Source organism: Argopecten irradians, chromosome 12 (assembly GCF_041381155.1).
Source record: "Argopecten irradians isolate NY chromosome 12, Ai_NY, whole genome shotgun sequence".
NCBI lineage: Eukaryota > Metazoa > Mollusca > Bivalvia > Pectinida > Pectinidae > Argopecten > Argopecten irradians.
The window spans coordinates 19,089,437-19,095,277 of record NC_091145.1 but is presented as its reverse complement, the minus strand read 5'-3'; positions in this window follow the sequence as shown (position 1 = coordinate 19,095,277).

Below are 5,841 nucleotides of genomic sequence, written 5' to 3'. Positions count from 1 at the left end.
TTGTCACTTATTGTCAATTCTTGCAGCATCTGGACATTATTTTCCAGATATCATTGGAGAATATATGGTAAATGATTGACTGGTTTGAAATACTGAAAAACAAAAGTGATAACTGTTACACCACTGAATTTCCCCGCGTATATATGTACTCTATTCGGGAATATACTTCTTCGGGAAATATGTTAAGACTAGTTATATTTTAATAGCATTTGATATTTGAATTCACGTTTGAACTCTCTCGAAAATTACGCAAACATTTATTTCTCGCGACAATGCAATCGTTTGCAGTAGTGTCTCTACAATCATTACAATAATTAAAACAATATCATTGCAATGTCTCATGTTTTGCATTTATCAAAGAGAAAGAAATGATTTAATAAAAACCTATGATATACGAAGCGTAAATTTTTAAAACAGTTGAAAATAATTAATTTGAAACGTTGCAAGAAGAGAGACGACACAATTAAACAAATATACTTACTGTCTCTTCCAAACCTAGAAAATAATGACTCAAAAATGAAATCAATTACTTTCGCACTAGTGTGTGTAATCCCAAAAAAACAGCAAAATGAAACAGCAGCAACAACAACAAAAAAGAAATCTGCGAGGTAAATAATAATTTAAGTTATTATGTTTTTCTTCTAATTGTTGTCAATTCTAGGCATATATACAACCAATTTTTCTCATCCAGCCATTTTTATGACACTGAAAAGACCATTGCGACAATTCACTTGAATAGCTTGCATCATATTTAATTTTCAATAATACGGAATTGAATTGATTCAGTATTACAATTCGAAGTGCACCTTGCTTGTTGGATTCACTTCCGTCTGTAAATATTAGTAAAGATTGGAAACCTGGTACGCATTAACTATTGTGACACCAGGTGCAGTAAACTGGTTGTGCTATTGTCAGTACAATATCTACGGACCCAATATCTGTCATCTGTACCGACCCTTTACATATTGGCACTGGTTAACAGCGATGTGAACGGTGGCATGATACCGATATGATATGGCACTTTAAGTCCAATCACGCCATTGTTCGAATGCAATATCATTATCATGTCCAATATGGCACTGTTGCACTCGCTGGGAGTTAGGGCCTTAAGTGGTTTTTGATGAGGTACCCAGTGATAATAGCTAACCAAAAACATGGGACATATCAATGTTTTCTATGAAACATGCTTATATTATGTTCAACTATGTAAATGGAAATAATTTTAATTCAAACCGTTTTCCGTACAACATACTGAATTTGAATCCAGCTTTGGAAGGTCAGTGTAACGCGGGACAATTATCACCGTTTGGGTTGATGTTTACCAGTGGTTGGTCGTAGTATTACCGCAAAATAGCCATTGAATTACCAATGGATGACAATGATTCACCTAAACGTGTCACCAATTAACTCAACGTTCATTTCATAGTATACAAAGCCAAAATCACGCAAAATGACGATCTACAAAGTATAATGATAAGAGTTACTCAAAGTTGAAAATGAAGGTAGGATGATGCAACACGAGATAGCCTTTTGAAAAAGAACAGTTAATATTGGCTACAACCCAAAATCATACGTCGATGACATTTTCAAGGACGGATTGGCCGAAATAAAAGCATGTGATTGATAGTTTAGAAGATAATCTCCTCTAGTGAAATAATGTTTGCTGAAAAAGGTAAACTACATATTGATAATTTTATTTCATTAAAAGATATCAGTTTCAGACCATGTTCTGAAATACAAAATAATATTCTAATGGGATTTTCCCGGGGGGCACATTTGATACTGAAAGTTGTTTTTAACCGTAGAAATCTAATGAACAAGGAAATAGAAGTTGGAAAACCGACTGAAACATTTGTGCTGTATTACCATTTGTGAATTTCATGAAAGATCATGTCAGTTATTTCTTTCGACAGTCTTTCACCTCAAACATTTAAAGGGACATAAACCTTAAATAAGTTGTTCTGTATGCTTAGATATGGTTTTCAGATGTTTATTGAATATTTTATTACAAATAATTGGTTATCTAAAACGACAGAAAAACGTGGGGAATACCTACCTCAAAAATGATAAAAATAGACCGTCATATTCTATTTTTGGAACACAAAACGAAAGCTGGCCGAAAGCGAGGTTATAATGAATAACAAACTTGCTGACATGACAAGGAATATTTGTTTTCCACATTTTAAGATTATTATTTTCTAATTTACGATGGTTGACAAATGAAGTTTAAGCCATATTTGTTATAAAACAATATGTATTTAGCGTTAGAGCGTTAGAATTATAAGTCAAAAGTCAAACGAGACTTTTCATTCGACAGGGCACCGCAAAGTGAGGTTCCTGACTTATTGCACATATGTACATCACGCAAGTATAAAGTGGGGAGTTGCTCCCGTCTCTTGCATTTCAGCGATCCATTTATATTTATCTACTTTCCAAATCGCGCACGTAACTGACTCTTGACGAACACTGTTTTCTACCCACGTTTTTGACCCACCATTTTGTTTACATTTGTGCAGTGCATTGTGGGAGGTCACTAAAGTTCAACACTACTATACTATCGTTACAAAATTCGACCGGGCCGGTTCAAAATACAGAAAAATGGAATTTCCATTATAATTATTTTATTTCACACATTTGCTCAATAACTATATTACTTAGGAAGGTATCTGACACGTCTTAAATATGTATTTTACTCAAATTTACATGGTTTATTTAGGTTCATGTCCCTTTAACGAAAAGTACATACCTTTTCTAATATCCTAACAAATTATATTGGTTGTATTCTCAAACGTTTTCCTTACAATTTCGACCATCGCCATGTGCAATTGAGCATCACTATATAATATTATTAATTGATTGTCATGAACAAGTCTACTATTGAATTGTACAAAAGTCACATAAGACATATGAGTCTAGACATCTTAATTTCTGTGTAACACCATGATATACTGTGTGTTTGTTTAATTCGCGACTTTATTTTTTTTATTTATTCGTGTTCTTGTTAATTTCTAACAGTATTGAAGAAATTAAGGTAACTTTAGATGTCACTCTTTCCCATTTTATTCACGTGTTATTAAGTTAGAAGAAATTATTTTTACAAAGAATATAGCGACATTAAATACTCCGCAAATAAAAGGGACTATGCAGTAGCTGTTTAGTCTCTTTATGACGCAAACTGATATTTGGAAATAAACAGAACCGAAACTGTAAAATATATCACATTAGAAACTTATTTCATAGAAAGGAAGGTGAAGAAGTCGTTATTCTAGTATTTGGAAACTGGTTTTGATAAATTTACAAGTCATTTGCATTTGTCAATTACGAACGAATTGTGAGATATAAATATTCCAGACCGAGTCCCTATTGCAAACAAAGAATACACGGCAATCTCGGGTACTATGCAACCCATAAGCAGTGTCTATCATATTTATTTTTACGGATGTATGAGTGATGTGTTTTTATAATAATGATTGACAGTGAATTTCAGTGATAATCCCTTATGTATAATATGTAGTCATTTGTTTACATATACAAAATTGTAAGTTGGTTATTAGACATTAAAAGTGCATCACAGGATCTAAAATTATACGGCACATTCCATTCCCTGGGTACTGTGCCAAATATGTTTTCATTGAATTTGTTGATGGTCCTTAATTATTTAACATAAAGTTTAGAGATGTTAATAGTGTTAACATTTGTACAAAAACACATTAATTTAATTGCTTTAAGGACATTCAAAGAATTGATGGATTGTAATTCGGGGATAGCCTGCTAATAATAGTGGACAACACTCGGACATCATGTGGATTTGTGAACATTTCGTTTCACTAACGACTTGACATCACTTTACGAGAGTAATTTTATTTATCAATTTACATTTTGTTTTCCTTTTATATAAGAAAAACATTTTGTCTATGTTTGAAAAGCAATCACTAAAATTGTTTGATTTCATAGAAGGATGGGGCAAGTTTACCGTCTAGATTCAACACACTCATTTATCGTGTATAGCGTAAAGCAATCCGGGGTTAGTCATCACATAACCATGTTTTCTGCCGTAATAATGTCCTCTCTCTGAACTTCCCTTGTTGGACATACGTAAATCGTCTTGTATATACATATATACATTAAACCACTCTTTGCAAAAGCTTTATAATCTACATGGAAACAATGAAATATATTCTATATTCATACCCTTTCATGGTTTAGTGACCGCCCCTTTCGATATGAATCGCTTTCACCCGCATGCTGAGCGCCAAATTAAGACGACGGATATTTTTCGCTTTCGGGAGAAAGGTTTCTAAAAGCTCACTTGGTCTATTGTGGTGCGATTGAAATGGGTGAATTCACACTGGGGATAATCATGGCGATTTCTCACCTAGGCGAATAGCAATCAGTACCTGAATATTGATCCTCCAATGGCTTAAATGCAAACTCGTGTGCGTACTGTACGGGTGAAAGAATATTTCAATATAGAATTCATTATTTCACGAGACCAAATTATAAGCTGATGTGTAAAGCTATTCCAAGTGGATTATTAGGTATCCAGGAATCGTGTCTGATCAATATTTTGTCACCTAACAGCGCTAAGAAACTTTCCTCGCTGTCGACCGTTACACCTTTATCATGTAGATTATCATTAGTAGTAATCAAAGCGGATTTCCTTCGAACCGCGTCGGCCAATTGATAGCGCTGGCCTGCCCATGATAGGTGATGACATTTTAAAGATGAAATGACATTTACCGTGTCGGTGATGTCGCCATGGAAACCGAACCAGATATCGTATATTGTATAATTTCTTCTTTGCTGGCGATATAAACATAACCATCAATTTGAATATTATTTAAATATATAGATATGTCCTCAAAGTTGTGTTCAAGAAGGTACATGATTGATCGTTTATATAGCATAGAATTATCATATTATTATATGATGTAGTTCTTTTTTTAACAAATATGGGAATGAAGGCGTTGTTTTAATCATGCAGAAAGAAATAATGAAAATTTTACAATGCACAAAATTTAATACGGCCGTAAATGTCTTGGATTTTGTGTGGGATTTTTTTTAAATGTTTAACCATTCAGAATTAATTTATTAACATCTTTTTTATTAAAAGATTTTACAATTTTTATAGGTGTTGTTATTTCACTTTTTTTGTGTAAATAAAATATTTTACTAAAACATTTTTTAAAATGAGTTTAACATTATTTTAATTGATTTTACTAATGCAGGTTAAGTAGGTCAGCATTGTTTTCATTTGAGAACAAAGTCAGATGTTCTTCCCTTGTTTTCTTGATTACCGAGTGTTTCTATTCTTGAGGAGAATGACGTTTCTTAGGAAATTCAAATTGTTAAAGGCTTTTTGATCATTTGAACACAATTAGCTATGATTGCACAGCAGCTAGTCATACGTATATCGTATAAGGTACAATAGGCATATGAAAACGCCAATATTATACACACACAAAAATACCTTCCCCAATTTGGTACAAAAAGGCAGAAATATCCTGACGCCAAATATCCACCTTACGGTATATACGCATGCCCATCGTCTCACAGATGTTTTTATTATAAGCCAGCTGGCATTAAACGTTTCAATTTCAATTGAATATGAATCAGAACAATTGAGAGAAGGAGGGCAAGGGAAACATTATTGAGAAATCTGAATGATTATTGTTTCCCTATTTTTCAGTTATCATATGTTAATTCGAATAGCTTGGATATTAGAACTAGCATGTTCAAAACACAGCATATTCACGTTCTTTGTGTTAACTCCATAAATGGGACATGTACATCTTAATAACATCTGCATTAAAGTGACATTCGGCACCCTGACATTTCCAA